Genomic DNA, 19,083 nt, shown 5'->3' with positions numbered 1-19,083 from the left:
TAGAATTCATAGAGGAGACCAGGGATCACCTGGGACACTTAACTTTCAAGGGAACAGGACCACTGACTAAACACCTTTCTTGACAATGAAAGACATGCCTATTGCATGCATCCATTGTACATCATACCTTCCCTTGGGGACATCACAGCATGTGCACTGGGAATGGCTAGAGCCTAAGATAAAACATTGACTTCCTGAAGTGGATTACAGCTCTCCCACTGGTGACTATCATCACTCTGAGGAGGAATGAATGGGTCATAGTGCTGTCACCACATGGGCAAATTTGGATAAGCAGATGGAGTGCTTTATGGTCAACCTTAGGGTCAGAGCAAAAAGAGAGCAAATAAAATATTTGTATGACTGTTCATCCAGGTAGAAAGCAGTTGCCTCGAGTTCACAGGTAATTTGTTTTCTCTGGTCAGCCTTTGGAATCCATCGCCATTATTACAGATGAGGAAATTCACCTTGGGAGAAGTAGCCCAGTATCCCTCAGTTCTGTACATTTGTTCACAAGGAGGTTAGATATTAGCTACTTTTGTTTTCCTTTGACAATATTAATTCTCTTTGAGATATTTTTTCTACACCATTTTTCTTCGGTATAGACTGCCAAGAAAAAGTATATTGAACCATACTTTGTATCAGTAGCACAAAGAAGGGGACACTGACTGCAACCCTTGTGACCAGGATTCTGTTAGTGGCCCCAGCACTGGAGGAGCCAGGCAGGTAGGGTGGAGGAGTGAAGGGCTTTCGCCTGCTTAACTCTCCAGAGGAGAGGACAGGGTTTATATGCATTCAGAGGCATACACAGCATTATAATCTCCCTGGTGGAGTCCGGAGAGACGACCGCTCTTGCTGTGGAGGGAAAGACAGGGCTATTTGAAATACATCCCCCTTGCGGAAATGAAGGGATGCCCTTCACTGATAGCCCAATAACATCCTTCCTTGATGTTTGACCAGGTGCATACAAAGCAGAACTGTTTCCACTACTGTTATAGTACTTAATTACATTGTGCCTTCTAGTTTTACAGGACAGTAGTACCCAGATTGTGTAGTTTCCCTGCACTTGAGCTCTAAACCAGTATTTTTACATTGAGTGTTTTCTGACCACACTCTTATGGCAGAAGTGTGCTGTACCACATTTATCTGAGTTGGAGGCTGCTGATTGAAAGCTTATTGTGTGTTTTGCTGATCGGTTATAGGCCTTGCTGTTGTAAAACGTGTTTATCTGATTCTGTATAAGCCTAGTGTTTGTGTGGGTGTGTGCTCACTTCCTCAGAGCTGCTCTTGGTTTGGCTACTTCACCTGAGAGTTACAGAGAATCTGCTGCATATAAAGGCATCTGTTGCTAAAAAAATGAAAATAAGTATTATTTTTTACTTCTGCATGTTATTTTTACTGCATGTCATAAGAAGCCTGTATTAATTTTTACATTTTTCAGACTTCAGTAGAGTTTCAAAGCTGAACTGTTTCCACTGCTGCTGTAGTACTTAATTACATTGCGTCTGCTATTGTGTGTTTTCCTGATTGGTCTGTAGGCCTTGCTGTTGTAAAACTTTTTTTTGATTCTATATAAGCCCAGTGTTTGCGCTAGGCTGCTCTCCACTCAGCAGCAGTTAGCAGTGCCCTGTATAGACGCAAATGCTTTCAAGTTAAAATTTCCCTTAATATAACTATCTCTGCAATTTTCCCAATTCCCCTTCTTCTCTAGGAGCATCTGAGTTGCGTACAGAACAGCATCACCTTGTTGGATAACTGCAGTTTACACTGCGTATAGCATCCATTATTTGTCTGTGTGTTGTCATTCCAGTCTAGTTAAATCTGCCCACTCTTCTCCCCTGTAAACCCATAGTAAAAAACCTAAAACCATACATAGGCACTTTCCTGCTATCTCTGTGGCCAGCCTGGTGGACATGGGCATCCTGAGGCAGTGAAGCAATTGTATCATGTATACTGATAACCAGTTAATCCTGAAACAAACACAGAGTGTGAGAGATGTAGTTGCATTATGGAAATGGAGACATGGCTCATATACTCACAAACCAAATGATAAACAGGTTGTCAACACACACATATATTTCCCTCACTAAATAAGGTCTTGACACATAAACCCACATATGCTGATGTCCTCACAAGTGAATTACTAAAACCTCAGAGGCCTCCTGTACGCTACCTTCAGAAACCACATACAAACAAAACCAAGTCAACACCAACCACTACACACACGAGCACACATCACAGAGTCTTCACAAGCAAACCTGTAGGACAAAACACCACACATTCAAACATCTTGGTCATAGGAGACTCCATTGTGAGACACTCACCAAGTTAGGTTGTCAGGAGCCAGGATTTGCCAGGTCATGCAGGTAGTCAAGTCACTCAACCACAAGTACCAGTATGACTTGGTCCATGTGGGTGTGAATGACCCAAGACGTGCATCCCTGGACTATATGAAGAGAGGCATGATTGATCTCTCTGAATACGTGCTGCAGGCTGGTATGACCCTTACATTGATCGGAATTCTGCCTTAATCAAGAATCATACCACAGCAAAAACAGAAAATTATTAACTTCAGTAATAGGCTTGGCTGGTGTCATTCTAAGGGGATCCAGTATTTGTCAATCTGGGATGACATGATCAACAGACTGCACTGCTTTGCCAGAGTTGGTCTGCACCTGTTAGGCTTTCAGCTGCTGACCAAAGCATTAGTCATCCCCAAAGTGCCTTTTTTAGGCAATGCCAAACTAACAGACATACCAACATAAATTATTCTAATGCCAAGCTGAAGGTACTACTGCTGAATGCTAGGAGTCTTAACAAGAAACTGCACTCCCTGGAGACCCTCCTCACCCAGGAGAATGATGATGTCTGTGCAGTTAGAGACATGGTTCAAGGCTGCGGAAAGCACCCCATCAGTGCAAGGCTATAATGCCTATCCCACATTCAGACCACTCTCTGAAAAGGAAAGAAGGAGGTGTTTCCATTTGCATAAAAAACAATCACACCTCTAAATTGTTCAAGCAAGATGACTCACTTGAGCTACTCCATGTCCAGCTGACCTTTGGCAAAATTACCCGCCATAACTGCAGGTCCTCAACCATGAACTATGAAAACCATTCTGCATACCTAAAGTTACTAGAATTATTTACCCTTCAGTCCAGCACACTGCTCTTTGGCGATTTTAACTACTCCTCTGTAAACAGAGAATCATACATGACTCCTAACATACAGACTCAGAGATTCGTGGAGTTCATTGATGCAAATGCTGTGGAACAGCTGGTCTGTAATCCCACTAGGGGCTCAAATATCCTTCACCAAAAACAGAGTTCCTGCAAGTAGAGCAACTGCACGGCACTAGGATAAACTATGTGACAAAAACGAACAGAGCCAGCAGACGTTGAACTGAGAATACAATTTACTGTTGCAGGTTAATAAACCTACACATTTATGCACAGACCGGTTTCGGTGGAAAAAACACAACCTTCATCAGTGTATTCAGACATAAATGTGAACAGCTTATATAAAATCAACTATCACCCTATTGGTGGGTCACAAATTCTCATTGAGACCAGGTGGGGATAATCCCCCTAGTTTGATTATCCATTTTTTCTCCTTGGAATTAAGGAAAAAATGCCATCCTGTTTTATTGGTCCTATTTCCTAAAATAATGTCAATAATCATAAATGTAAATTTAGCTGTCTGATGTTCCAGAGAATGTTTGTATAATGCACTACTGTTTTTCTTGTTACGAATATTACTCAAATGTTCTGATATCCTGATCCTGAGTGGTCGTGAGGTTTGTCCTATGTAAAAAGCACCACAGTGACAGCTGGCCATATAAATAATCCAATCAATATACTAACATCCCTCACAGGTCCGGGCTTGAGGCCCTTTCCTTTTGGCTAGACAAAGCCGGTCTATATGAACCAATATTCAATTCTTTCTTGGTAGAACTAGCCAGATTTGTCTTAACAAGCAATGTTTTCTTTTATAAAGATAAATGTTATTGGCAAGTAAAAGGTACAGCCATGGGAGCAGGTTTATTAACCTCCAACAATAAATTGTATTCTCAGTTCAACGTCTGCTGGCTCTGTTCGTTTTTGTCACATAGTTTATCCTAGTGCCGTGCAGTTGCTCTACGTGCAGGAACTCTGTTTTTGGTGACGCTTCCTTTCATTTCCTGCTGGGGGCCGTTGGATCTGGGCTGACTGTGTTGCTCACAGCTGAACATCTACATTTCTTTGGATTTTATTTTATTTTTCATCCAGTATTTGGATTCCTAACATCCTAAACTATTGATGTAAGACTTGTTTAGTGTTCCAGTACATTTGGCATCTTTTGCCAGTTTTGCTATTTGATGCACGTGGTGGCAATACGCAACACTGTTTTGGACTAACTCCTGCAGTCGTAATTCGGCAGTCGTGCATATAATAGGAGTAATTTTTGCTCAGTAAGGCCAACGATTGTGTTCATCACATATTTGAACCACTCTACTCTGGAGAATAGGTTTTTTATACACGGAGGTCGTCCATTTTAGTGAGTTGGACTGGTTGGTCTGGTTTACATCAGGAATGGCGTTTTCCAGGTACTGTTATTGAACACAACCACGCATTTTTTGCGTTGGTGCCTCGTTTTTTTCTTATAGCACCTTACTGCTGATTCATCCTATTCTGGAGATTATGTTCATTGATATATACACAGCGTTTGTTGTATTTCCTCACTAATCTACGATTTAAGACTCAAACTGCATTCGTTTTGCAGGTGGACAGTTCTGGTATATTGTTTGGGTTGGTGACTAGAACTATCTATGGACTCCCAATCTACTCAATACAATTCATATTTTTTGTGAGGTTTCAGTCTTTATTAACTAGGAACTAGCAGTTCCAATTTTGGACTAATTCATATTTTTGATGTTTAGATATCAACGTTGGTTTTGGTCTTATTATGCATGTTTTTTTGCAGTGTTTCTGCATACAGCTTTTTTCATAAGCTTATATTGTCTTAAGGGGTTTCATAATAATATTATTTCAATATTTTTCTGTTCAGTCCTTCATATGACATTTGTTGAACTTTTAGGTACCTTTTCTAAGGTTTGTTTCTGTATTAATCTGTGAAGTTCAACTAAATTGACATATTTTTGATTTATGATTGGTTTAGTTCACTACTGTCATATATCATATAAATACTGTTTGCTTTATATGGTCTAATATATAGTTTTTTAATATAGTTTCAGACCATATTAGTGTCTGACTTTTTGACATGCTTATAACCAATATTGTGTGATCAGATATCAGACTGCTTACTATCATTCACTAGGGACATTATTAGATATAAATATTGTCCATTGTAGGTCATTTGTCTTTTATATTGAGTTGGACTATGGTTCTCTCTTCCTATAATTAGATTTTTGTCTATTATTTTGGAATCACCATATGGTCTTCCAGAATTTTTCACTTGGCTTATGGCTCATTGTCAATTTTAGAATAGATTTGTTCACACACTTGATACGAGTTTGGAATGATTGGCCAGCCACGTTTTCTTACTACCATATATGGTTAGTTTCACCTGTATCATTGTCCATCTTTCTGTCAAGACCAAATATTTATCTCTTTGGACTGGTTGCCTGTTGTTGATCAGTGACCACAGTTGTGTTTTTCAACTACAAAAATATTTTGTTGGTATCATAGATTTAATAAGGACACAGCTGACTACACTTGGGCTGTTATTGTCCTTGCGTCAATATTTATATTTGCTGACTTAGTTTCTAGACTATATTGTCAGTTTTATTTTTCATCATGGATCTTGCTAGTTTCATCACAGGTTTGTCTTCCGACAGAGAAGACCTCAGAGCCTTTGGATTAAGTTCTAATATTGGTGATAGTACCAATATTTTGGGTGTACCCGATTCTGCTTCTAAGTGTGCCTCATGTTTTCAGGATTTGTTTTCACATCTTAAGATTCTTAGATCAAACATTTGGCACTCAAAGCTTTTTAAGGCCTATCTGGCCAAAGGCATCACTCCGAGGGGCTTCCGAGTACGTATTCAGCCATTAGTTTCCAATGCTGATGAGGAACTCCTTCAGGAGTGGTCATCTGTTCAGCAGCAGGCAACTATCTTGTTTGTAGAATCTTTGTCCAAATTTTATGACAGAACTATAGACTCTGAAATTCAGGTGGTTACTAGATTAGTTGATGATATTAAACCTTATGAAGGCGAACCATCATTCCAAACTCATCTTAATAAAATAGCTGGGGATATTAAGATATTAGAACAACAATTGCGGACTAGGAAACTTAAGAAGTTCCAAAGAGATCAAGGTGATTATCAAACTTCTAACCCCTTTGCACATAATATAAAACAAGTTAGGTTTACTCCTACATTCAATAGATCATCCAGGAAAAAACGGCCCAGGTCTATCCTGAAAACTTCGAGCAGAACTTCTGCTTCCTCTACTGAGGATGTTTCCTCATGTACTGACTGTGAGCCACAGTCAGTGACTGATTCACCGGTCCCCAAAAGGAATACATCTTATATCCCTTTAGGCCAAAGCAATACAGGGGAGGGAGGAAACACAGGAAACATTACCAATATTCAGGGTCTCTTACAAATGGTCATGGAAAAATAAATGTGCCCAATGACAACAATGTTTTGAATTTATCTGATTATGCACCTTCACCCATACAATTGTCAGTATTGAATAAAGGGTTGTCTTTTGTACCTGGTTTTATTATTTCAGAAGATAATATGGCTCAAAATGTTTTTTCATTCTGTAGGTTACTTAATTTAAAATTGTTTTTTGGTGATACTAGCCTCTCCAAAAGTGATAAATTCATTTATCACAAATCAACATTTAATCCACCTATGCACCCCCTTGTCCTCCAATTTCAGAGAAATATTCTCAAAGATCTCCATTTTTTTGGGCAGGATGTGCGATTTAAATCAAATAATATTTCCTTAGCAGAAAAACAGGCTATCTCTGGCTTACAAAATAATGAAGATATTGTCATAATTTCAGCTGACAAAGGGGGTGCTGTGGTTATTCTGAATTGGTTGGATTACGACAGAGAGGCTATGAGACAGCTTTCCGATCTCAAATATTACTCACCTATGACCATTAATCCCACACATAGGTTTAAAAAACGGATTGAAGAATTTGTACTCTGGGCAAAGGATGAGTCTATCATCACTAAAGAAACCGCACAACAACTTATGGTACACGACCCAACTACACAATACATATACTTCTTGCCTAAAACACATAAAAGCTTGGTGAACCCTCCAGGGAGACCTATTGTTTCTGGTAAAGGGTATATTACAGAACCACTTTCTATGTTCCTGACTTTGCATTTGAAGCCCTTACTCAGCTTAGTAAGATCGCGTATACATGACACTACTATGTTCCTGAATATTGTATCAGATAGTCAGTTGGAGGATGATTGGGCCATGTGTACACTTGATGTATGTTCACTATATACTAACATCCCTCACAAGTCCGGGCTTGAGGCCCTTTCCTTTTGGCTAGACAAAGCCGGTCTATATGAACCAATATTCAATTCTTTCTTGGTAGAACTAGCCAGATTTGTCTTAACAAGCAATGATGTTAAGTTGTCAATCTCGCCTTCATTCTTGCTTGATGGGTTCGGAGCCGATCCCTCGGCTCCGACTCGGCACTTGCTAAGCTCGAGAGTCACTTTTACCAGCTCGAGGCAGCCCCATATCCCATGATGCAAGGCGGTAAGTACCCAGATCTCGTTTGCCGCTTCGCTTATGAGGTCCTCCTTTTACCAGCTCCTGGTAAGTGATTCACTTCTTTGATATTTAAGCCCCTTTTTTCTAAAAACCCTTTAATTTTTAGTTTTAAGTTAATTATATAGATTTTCTGACAGAAAATCCCTGTCTCTACTAATTTTTTTTAGTCAAACTTTACCCATCCCATCCCCCCCCTGTTAGGGTGTGTGTGTGTGTGTTTTTCTAGTAATACCTTTTTGGTATTTTATTTAATTTAATTCTTTGACTGGTGTGTGTGTGTGTGTTGTGAAACACCATGTCAAAGGAGAGGGTCTCAGGCTTTAAGAAGTGTGACTCGTGCTGTCAGAAGATGTCTCTGACAGACGGTCACACTTCTTGCCTGTATTGCCTGGGGCCTCTTCACCTGCAGGACTCCTGTGCTATTTGTCATTCCTTCAGCCAGAGAGTCCTGCAGGAAAGACTAAACAAGCTAATACTTAGGGGCCTTCTTAAGCCGGAGGGCTCTCCGGCTAAGTCGGCTCCATCTAAATCAGCCAAATCTTCCAAGGCCCAGGCTTCTGTGTCTAAGCCTGCGGCCTCGGCTCTGACTTCGTTCTGAGTCAAAATCGGCTCGGCCTGGAGCCGATTCTGGCTTAACTAAGCCTTCGGCACCGATGGCTATCGGTGCCGATTCTGCATCGACCACTTCGGTGTCGGCTCCGATCGGTTCCGACCACCATGTGGCACAGGCATTGGGGTCGGCTCCGATCGGCTCCGTCACCGGTACTTTGTGGCTGTATCGGCTCCGGCTGGAGCCGATGCATCGAGCTTCCTGTCGGCTCCCATAAGTCTTCGGCTCCGACAGGATCTATAATATCGGTTCCGATGGCTCATTCCAGGAAGAGGTCGAGGTCTCCTTCCTTGGAGCCGATACTTTCAGCTCCGGCTTCACCTCTCCTTTCGGAACGGAGCCATCGGAGCCGATCTTCAAGGTCATCCAGACTTTCAGACCATGACCTAGAGAGAGTGGTCAGCAGATTACTTAAGTCACAGGTACTGGCCCAAATGTTACATAGTCCGTCTCAACAGACGACTGTTGGTCCACACCCGTTACAGTTCCTCCTTCAACTCTACCCCAGAGTTTGGAGTTGGAGTCTTCGGGAATGGTTACTGCTACGGCTGGAGGACAGATACCCCTTCTGTTCCTTCAGCCTCTACTCTTATCTCCTCTTGAGACCTTCCTTAGAGGGATTCGGTGGTCGGGCTTCCATGGTCTCCTCCGAGGGGGTGAGTGGCATCGGACCCTTGTCCGAACCCGCTCTTCCCCTTGGAGCCTCGGCCTTGGTGAGCTCGGCTCCGACATCTGCCTCGGAGACTTCCCTTTCGGTGGTCCCTGGAGTTCCTAGTTCTTGAACGGGTTCTCTCGGACCTGCCTGGGAGGGGAGCGTAGGAGGTGATGAAGAGTGTGCTGGCCACTGGTATCAGTCAGCAGTCTGTTCCGTAGCTCCTCCCTCTATAGTGCCTGTTGACATCTCTGCCACTTCTCTTGCTACAGGACCCAGAGATCCTCCGCCTCAGGTTTCCCCATTGGGAATTTCCCCCTCTTCCGAGGATTCTCCTGATGTTTCGGGAGATCCTCCTAGGAAGAGGACTTGTAAGAGGAAACATGTAGACTCCCCCGAGTCTGTCACTTCTGATACTGACTTTGATGAGTCAGAGGGATCCCCTAGATCCCCCTCTGAGGATGTCTCCTTCTCAGACATCCTAGAACTCCTTAAACAGAGGGGAAAATGGCCCACCAACAATCCCTCTGAGGATGAGTCAGTATACCTAGAGGCGTTTGGATCTCGGCCCTCCACCTCCTGGGTGTCTCCGCCTTTCGACCCCCTTATGCAAGTTATTGCCCGAAAGGCGTGGGCAGCTCCTGACTCTGTAGAGCCAGTCCCTAGGAGGCCTTCAAAATTTATCACTGCCCCAGGTGACAAGCAATTCCTCACTAAGGGTGTCCCGCTGATGCCATGGTGGTGGCTGCTGCCACCAAGAAGGAACTTGCAGATCCTTCCGTGCCGTCCATCCTCCTAATAAGGACTCTAGGACCATGGATAGGCGGTAAGCGGATGTTTTCCTCAGCGACCTTTGCTATCGTTCGCTGAATTACCTATGTCACTTCACCAGACTCCAGAGGGATATCCTTAAGGAGCTGGGTGAAGTAGTACAGGATCCTACAGCTGCAGGAGCTCAAGAAAAGATTGCTTCGCAGCTAGGAACCCTTAATTCCATTGCAAACTCCTCCATGCGGCTAATATCATATGCTGCTGATGGAGCGAGTAGAGCCGCAGGTACAGGTGTGGCTCTTAGACGCCAAGCCTGGATGCGGCTATGTGACTTTGCAGATCCCTTCAAGGCGTCCTTCACAAATTCTCCCTTTGATGGGTCAGCTTTGTTTGGCCCTCAGGTGAAGGAAACTTTGACCAGGTGCGAGCAGGACGGCAAGACTCTTTCTGCTGTAGGAGTCCGTTTTTCCACCCCTTCTAGACCTTATCCCAAAGGACAGAAGGGTGGAAAAATGTGGTTCCGTAAATCCCAAGGAGTCACGCCGGATTCACGTGGTCAGTTTACCCCTAGAGGCAGAGGGGGTAACAACAACAGACGCCACTCTAGAGGCAGAGGGGGTCCAAAAAACCAGGGAAACAGAGAGCCTCTCTCTGACAAGCCCTTTCAGCATCCCTGAGATGTTGCCTGGCTGTCCCTCCTTGGAGGCAGTCGGGGGAAGATTATCACTGTACCCAGAAGCCTGGCATTCCCTCACTCAAGACAGATGGGTACAGTCGATCATATCCAAGGGTTACATAATTCCTTTCGAGGAAAGTCCTTTCCCCTCAAATTCCCTTCCAGATGTACCACCCGGTCTAAGGGAAATTGCAGAGTTAGAAGTCTCAAAACTACTGCAAAAAAGAGCCATTCAGCCAGTTACAACAGACCATTCAGAGCCGGAATCTACTCAAGGTTCTTTTGGTCCCCAAAAGACGGGAGACTGGAGACCAATATTGGATCTCAGCAGACTCAACAAGTCTGTGAGGAAGACAATATTCGAATGGTCACTCTTCAGTCAATTCTTCCCTTCTTACAGAAGGACAACTGGATGTGCTCAATAGATCTTCAGGATGCGTACTATCACATCAAAATTCACAGACGCTCCAGGAGATTTCTCCGCTTCGGCTGGGGTCCAGTCATTTCCAGTTCAGAGCCCTGCCCTTTGGTCTCACTACAGCCCCAGAGTGTTCACCAAATGCATGGCAGTGGTCACGGCTCACCTGAGACATCAAGGATTCCAGGTGTTTCCGTATCTCGACGACTGGCTCCTGTCAGCCACCACCAGGCATCAGCTTATACAAGCCAGGGATTACACAATAAATCTTTGTTCTCATTTGGGCATCTCGATCAACTTCGAAAAGTCATCCTTATCGCCCTGCCAGTCTATTACCTTCATAGGCGCAAACTTAAACACTGTTCGGATGTCAGCTACCCTTACAGATCAAAGAGTTTCAGACATTCAGAGTCATGTCAGGATCATTCTGGCCAACAAGAAAGTACAGGCCAGAATGGTTCTAAAGGTATTAGGTCTCATGGCTGCGGCCATTACTCTTCTTCCTGGCTCGATTCTACATGCGCCTTCTTCAGTGGATGCTGTTCACACAATGGTCATACCAACAACTTCCAATCGTCACCAGATTCTGGTGACACAGACGCAAAGAGCATCTTGCTTGGTGGATCACATCTCCTCAGGTTCACCAAGGCAGGTACTTTGTACCCCCATCCCCGATAGCCACTGTCACCACGGATGCCTCTCTGATCGGGTGGGGGGGGTCATTATCAGGGCAGGATGGTTCATGGGGCGTGGCAGCCGTTCGAGTACCATCTGCACATAAATGTCCTGGAGATGAGAGCAGTGCTTTTAACGTTGCAAGCCCTCAACGACTTTCTTCCCGTAGGGACAATTGCAGTCCACACAGACAACATGTCTGTAGTTTGGTATATCAACAAACAGGGCGGAACCAAGTCCTACCCCTTGTGTCGAAGCTCAGACTATGGCAATGGGCGATCTCCTCTCATCGGTTTCTGGTAGCAACGCATATCCCTGGGAAAACCAACATTGTAGCGGACAGATTGAGCAGAGCTATTCTCATGCCTCACGAGTGGTCTCTCAAGCAATCTATAGCGGAAGAGATTTTTCTGGAATGGGGTCGTCCATGTTGCGATCTTTTTGCTACTCCCCAAAACAGCAAATGTCCAGACTTCTTCTGCCTCTTCCCTCTATCAGGCCATCCCCCCAGAGACGCTCTGACCCAGGATTGGCCCCAGGGACTTCTTTATGCCTTCCCTCCATTTCCTCTGATCCCTCAGGTTATCCAGAAAGCTACCGTTTTGAGAGCCAAATTGATTCTCATTGCCCCTTACTGGCCTCGACAAGTTTGGTTCCCGTTCCTCCATCATCACCTTTTGGTACAGCCGTGGCATCTGGACCCAGTGCCAGATCTACTGATTCACCAATCGGGTCAGCTGCACCGGTCAATCTCTTCTCTCAACCTCACAGCATGGTTGCTCCACTTCCTTCCTTAGCCAGGCTTCCTTTGATCTCTAACCCAGTTAGAGACATCATAGTAGCTTCACTAAAATCCTCTACCAGGAGGATTTATACAAGCAAATGGAAACGTTTCTCTTATTGGGCTAAGGCCAAGAATATTGATCCTTTTACTGCCCCTGTTCAGGCAGTCCTGGACTTCTTAGCAGAGATTTTTCATGCAGGCTCCTCTTCTTCCACAGTCAGAGTTCAATTGGCTGCTATTTCCAATTTTCATGTCGGGATAGCAGATCATAATATTATGTCCCATAGGCTCTGCAGGGCCTTCTTGAAAGGAATTTTCCTACTAAAGCCTCCAATCAGGAATCCTCCTCCTCAGTGGGATCTAAATTTAGTGCTGACATCCTTGTTTCTTCCCCCCTTCGTGCCAGCTGTTTCTTGTTCCCTGAAATATCTTTCTTGAGAAACTTTATTCCTAGTGGCTATTACATCGCCAGGAGGGTGTCTGAACTTCATGCTCTTCGGTTCGACCCCCTATTTGGTTTTTCACAAAGACAGAGTATCTTTGAGAACTAACCCAACCTTTTTGCCTAAGGTCGCTTCAAAGAACAATTTGAATCAATCCATTGATCTCCCTGTATTTTTCCCTAACTATTCAGATAGAGCTGAACAAAAGCTACATTATCTTGATGTCCACCGTCAACTTAGATATTATTTGGACAGAACAAAAAAATTTAGAAAATCTGATCAACTTTTTGTTTCCTATGCGGATAATAAAAAAGGCCTTCCTGTTTCTAAAGTGACCTTGTCCAAATGGTTTTCTTCGGTCATCTCTGAAATTTATCTGCTCAGGGGAAAACAGCTGTGCTCAAAACCTAAAGCACATTCAACTAGGAGCTTAGCTACTTCTACAGCTTTTCAAGCTAGACTTCCTTTAGACACTATTTATGCAGCGGCCACTTGGGCCACTCCTCACACTTTTGTTTCCCATTACAAATTGGACTTGGCCTCCAGGGACAGAGCCAGTTTTGGCTCTACAGTCCTCAAGAGTTTGTTCCATTGAGCCACCCAGGATAGAGGTGCTAGGGACGCGGTCCCATCAAGCAAGAATGAAGGCGAGATTGACAACTTAACATTAAGAAGTTATGTACCTACCATAACGTTCCATGTTAGTTGTCTTCTCTCGCCTTCTTTCTTGCGACCCTCCCTCCTTCCGCCTGGCCTGGACAGACCTTGTTATAAGAAACTGTTATGCTGAAGACCATTCAGACCTGGTCCTTCTTCCATCTGTAAGTTTTCTTTCTTCCTTTGGGAAGTATTTTATGCTTGGTGCTATTGCCCTTTGTCATCAAACGAGATCTGGGTACTTACCGCCTTGCATCATGGGATATGGGGCTGCCTCGAGCTGGTAAAAGTGACTCTCGAGCTTAGCAAGTGCCGAGTCGGAGCCGAGGGATCGGCTCCGAACCCATCAAGCAAGAAAGAAGGCGAGAGAAGACAACTAACATGGAACGTTATGGTAGGTACATAACTTCTTATTTTCTTTTATAAAGATAAATGTTATTGGCAAGTAAAAGGTACAGCCATGGGAGCATCTTTTGCTCCCATTTATGCAGATCTTTTTATGGCTTTTGTTGAACATCACCTTATATATGATTGCAACAATAACATCTTTTTAGAAAACATTGACATCTGTCGACACTACCTTGACGATTGTTGGATGGTCTGGAGAGGGGATATTACAGGCCTGATGGATTTTGTATCATATCTAAATAGTAACCAATGGGGCATCGAGTTCACAGTTCATTATGATTATAACAACATTACATTTCTGGATGTCTCAATCACCAAACAGTCTGACAACACACTTTCTACAGAGGTTTTCGGGAAGCATCCTGAATTCAATACCATTTTACATGGTTCCAGTTTTCACCCACCCCATGTTATACGGAACATTCCGAAGTCACAGTTTATACGCATCAAACGGATCTGTTCCACGGATTCCGCTTTTCAACATCATAGGCAGGACCTTACTGAACGTTTTAGGTCAAAGAGGCTATGGTATGGGTGATGTTATCACGACTAGTAATATAACAAATTCTACACACAGACATAACTTTTTAAAATACAAACAACATACCCGTACGGATTGTAACAACATTAGGTTCACTACCACATATGCTCGGAACACCAATCAATTGATTGACAGTATTAACAGACATTGGAATATTTTAGCATATGACCCAGATATTTCCAATTTTATTCCAACAAAATGTCAATTTTCATATCTGAAAGGCAAGAACCTAGGTAGTTTTTTCAGTCATTTTAAACATGTCAATAAGACTACCAATACACAGTTTAAGCAAACCACATTATCTGGTGAGCCATTAGCAGGTTGTTTTCCATGCGGACACTGCACCAATTGTGACAGAATCAATAAATCCAAACAATTTTCAACCAGAAACTGCTCACAGGTATATGACATTAAATTCTTTGCCAACTGTAGCAGTGATTGGATTATTTATATGGCCAGCTGTCACTGTGGTGCTTTTTACATAGGACAAACCTCACGACCACTCAGGATCAGGATATCAGAACATTTGAGTAATATTCGTAACAAGAAAAACAGTAGTGCATTATACAAACATTCTCTGGAACATCAGACAGCTAAATTTACATTTATGATTATTGACATTATTTTAGGAAATAGGACCAATAAAACAGGATGGCATTTTTTCCTTAATTCCAAGGAGAAAAAATGGATAATCAAACTAGGGGGATTATCCCCACCTGGTCTCAATGAGAATTTGTGACCCACCAATAGGGTGATAGTTGATTTTATATAAGCTGTTCACATTTATGTCTGAATACACTGATGAAGGTTGTGTTTTTTCCACCAAAACCGGTCTGTGCATAAATGTGTAGGTTTATTAACCTCCAACAATAAATTGTATTCTCAGTTCAACGTCTGCTGGCTCTGTTCGTTTTTCTCAAATATCCTTGACATAGTAACACAAACATGGGGAAGCATTGCACCCCCCCCCCAGGCATAATTTCCTTATTGGTGTGATTGGAATTTAAATTGGTTTCCTTTGAAATAAATGTAACAGTAGAACCCCATCAAATCCTAAAGCTCTGAAGAATTTTTCCAAGGCAGATTACATTGTTAATTAATAGCATAGGTAATTTTAAAGTTCCCCCTAACCCCCAAAACACAGAGGCCTACGCAGAGGTATACACAAATGCCATGTCAGTACTTAATCGAACTAAACTGGTAATTACCGCCCCATAAGCTTAACAAGTCTAGTCTGCAAAGCTATGGAGAGGATCATAATGGCGCTCATAAACAAAGATATAGGGGACTTGCAGACATTGGACCCGACCCAGTTTGGCTTCGTCAAGGGAAGATCATGCCTTTTGAACTTGGTCGACTTCTTCGAAACAGTCACCAAGGCCATTGATGAGGGAAAGGCAGTCCATACAGCCTACCCTTGACCTTGCAAAGGCTTTCGACACAATACCCCACTTGGGTATTGTAGAAAAACTTACCAGCTTAAATGTAAACCCATATGTCACAAGATGGGTTGCAAACTGGCTTAAGGACAGAACCCACAGGGTTAGAGTTGCTGGCGCTATGTCAGACTCCAAGCCGGTCACAAGTGGTGTCCCACAGGACTCGGTCCTTGGCCCCCTATTGTTCGGCATCTACTTCTCAGAAGTACAGGCCAACATGGGAGGACTTTGGCTGACAAAGTTTGCAGACGACTGCAAACTGGGCCATAGTGGAAAGTGCATCGGACACGGATATCCTTCAGAAGGGACTCACGGAAACAGATAGCTGGTGCCAGAGCCATGGCCTGAAGTTAAACGCCAAAAATGTATAGTCATACCCTTCGGGAAAAACAAGGTAACCCCAAGCTACCATATAGGTGGCAATCCACTAAGCACAGAAGAGGTTATCAGGGACCTGGGGACCCAGGTTGACAGTGGCTTTTCTTTTGACACTCACGTTGCTAAAGTGGTTAGAAAGACCTTTTACATTGCCCACCTGATCATGAAGGGATTCACATCCAGATCTAGTGAGGTCATTGTTCCCCTGTACTCTTCACTTATCAGACCAATGATCGAGTACAATGCCCCATTCGGGATGTATCTCGCCCGACATCTGCAGCAATTGGAGATACCCCAAAAGTTCCTCACCAAAAGGATAAAGGGACTCCAAAATCTGTCATATGCTGCCAGATTGAAGAAACTCCAGCTCTATTCAGTCGCATACCGTCTGCTCAGAGGTGACATGTGCCTGACATACAAGGCCATGTCCAACCCGGAATTAATGGACATGCTCCACCTCAAAAAATCTAAATCCACCAAAACCACTAGAGCAAGCGACTTAAACCTTAGCACGGATATAAATAGGACGTGCTGGAGGGATAGATTTATCACTCAGAGACTCCCTATGCTGTGGAATAGAGTCCCGGTCCATGTGAGGCAGAGCACCTCGCTGGCTCTGTTCAAGAGAAATCCTGACCTGTGGATGGGAGATCGTAGGTTTACCCCGGGAATCATCTCTGTGTCACTGCTGGACAGAGGCACAACAAACTAATGGGCACAGTATTTTTTCATATAAGGGGTGGCGTAAGCCACAAAAATTTGGGCTAGGCTTATAAATGCCTTAGGGCAGATAGCCTAGTATAAACCCTATGAACCTATAAACCCAGGTCTAGCTAGAAAAACAAGTCAGTCTGGTGGACCCCTAGAATAAGTAGACTATACAACAGAGGGAAGAAATTCCTGTCTAGAAGTAAGTGTGAGGGTGCACAGCAGAGAAAAAGGATCCCTCATTAGTCTCAGCAGGCAAATCAAGGAACTGGTCAAGTCTTCAAGGGATAAATACAATGCTAAAATAGCCACCCAAGCAAAGGATAACCACAAAACATTTTTAAGTTATGTCCGAAGTATTATGGGAAACCCTCACTGTGCTTAGTTGGCTGTAGATGGCACTACCTATACTCCGCCAGAAGAAACAGCAAACCTCCTGGCCGATGAATTCAGCTCAAATTTCACAATCTCATCACCTCTGGTCACTCCCCATGAAATACTCCCTACCACTCCTTTACCTGTTATCACAAAAGAACACTGCATCAGTGAACCTTGAAGGAAACCCATGATGCCTGTTAAATAGCCTGAAAGATGACCTAGCAGACCCACTGGGACCTCTGTTTAACTACAGTCTCCAGAGTGGAGGACAGCAACAGTCATACCTCTGCACAAGGTGGGGGGTGACCATTAACAGTCCCTGGAAACTATTGACCCATATGTTTGACTAGCCTCATATACAAGGCTAGGGAAAGGATAGTCATGGACCGGATTAAAAACAACATAGGAAATCTCCAGACTCTAGACCCAATCCAATTTGGCTTTGTTAAGGGCAGGTCTTGCCTGCTGAATCTGGTGGACTTCTTTGAGAATGCCATGGATGAACGTAAGACAGTGCATACTGCTTACCTTGACCCGGCTAAGCCATTTGACACAATATGCCAGTGGAGTATTATAGATGAACTCCCAAAATTGGGCATAAACCTCTACATCACCAGTTGGATAGCCATATAGCTCACGGATAGGACACATGTTTTGGAGGAATCCACATCTAGCAAGAGGCCAGCCACCAGTGGAGTAACACAGGGCTCATTGCTGGGCACCCCTCCTGTTTGGGATATATTTCTCAGATGTCAAGGCAAATATAAATGGTCTTTGGCTGACCAAGTTTGCTTATTCCCCAAAAAATGCTAATATCCTACAGAAAGGCAGAAAGGACTGATGCAGGCTAATAAGTGGTGTCAGAGCCATGGCCTCAAACTGAAAGCGAAGAAGTGCATAGTAATACCCCTTGGGAATCAAATAGCCCTTGCAAATTACAGCATTGATAGCACCCCCCCCCCCCCAAGAGTGGACCCAGTGGTGAGTGTTCTGGCTCCTCAGATAGATAGTAATCTGAACTTTGACTACCATGTGTCCACGGTGGTGAGGAAATCCTTTTATGCGGCTCAGCATATACGTAAGGGCATGGCATCCAGATCTAAGGATGTCATGGTACCACATCAGAGCAATAATTGAGCACAGTGCGCCTTTTGGCATGTACCTCGCTAGGCACCTGCAACATTGGATGCATCCTCAACAGGTATAGCCAATGTGTCATATGCAGAGTAATTAAAAGTTCTATCACTGTATTAAGTTTCCTACTGATTACTGAGGGATGATCTTTGCTGACCTAGAAGGCAGTCTCTGACCCAGTCCTAATGGAAGTAATGCAAATTCACAAAATTAACTGCACAATGGTTACCCACTCCAAAGATCTAAACCTGATCTCTGACATGAATAGATCATGCTGGAGAGAGAGTTGTGTCCCAGAGATTGCCTCTCCTTTGGAATAGGCTTTCTATTCACATGAAGCAGAGCCATTCCCTGACCATCTTGAACCGTAACCTGGACCATTGAATGGGAAATCGCAAATTCACTCCTGAGGTGGCACCCATGTCCCTTATGGGCAGAGGCAGTCTGTAAAAATTGTCAAAACCTCACTTGCTGGCCCTTGTTATCTTTCTCCTAGGATAGAAAATTGTGTAAAATCTGGGTAAAAATGGCTAGGCTTGTAAGGGCTCATGAGTCATTAACCTAGTAATCTCCTGTGAACCTTTGGATGGGGAAGAAAAAAAAAAAAAGAAAAATATTTGCACCACCCTTGATGGCTGCCTGAACCCTCTCGGCTGATCTCACA

At 43.5% G+C, this 19,083-nt stretch overlaps 1 protein-coding gene across 2 annotated transcripts in view; it reads left to right on the top strand.

The window, feature by feature from the left end:
• Positions 1 to 19,083, top strand: part of MTOR (mechanistic target of rapamycin kinase) — a 4,577,509-nt gene that overhangs the window by 3,304,587 nt on the left and 1,253,839 nt on the right. The gene's annotated exons all lie outside the window — the stretch shown is intronic.

The sequence above is a fragment of the Protopterus annectens genome, chromosome 2.part1, assembly GCF_019279795.1.
Source record: "Protopterus annectens isolate FY-2018-M chromosome 2.part1, PAN1.0, whole genome shotgun sequence".
NCBI lineage: Eukaryota > Metazoa > Chordata > Ceratodontiformes > Protopteridae > Protopterus > Protopterus annectens.
Note: the sequence above shows the minus strand (reverse complement) of the source record. Positions and strands in the feature narration are given on the sequence as shown.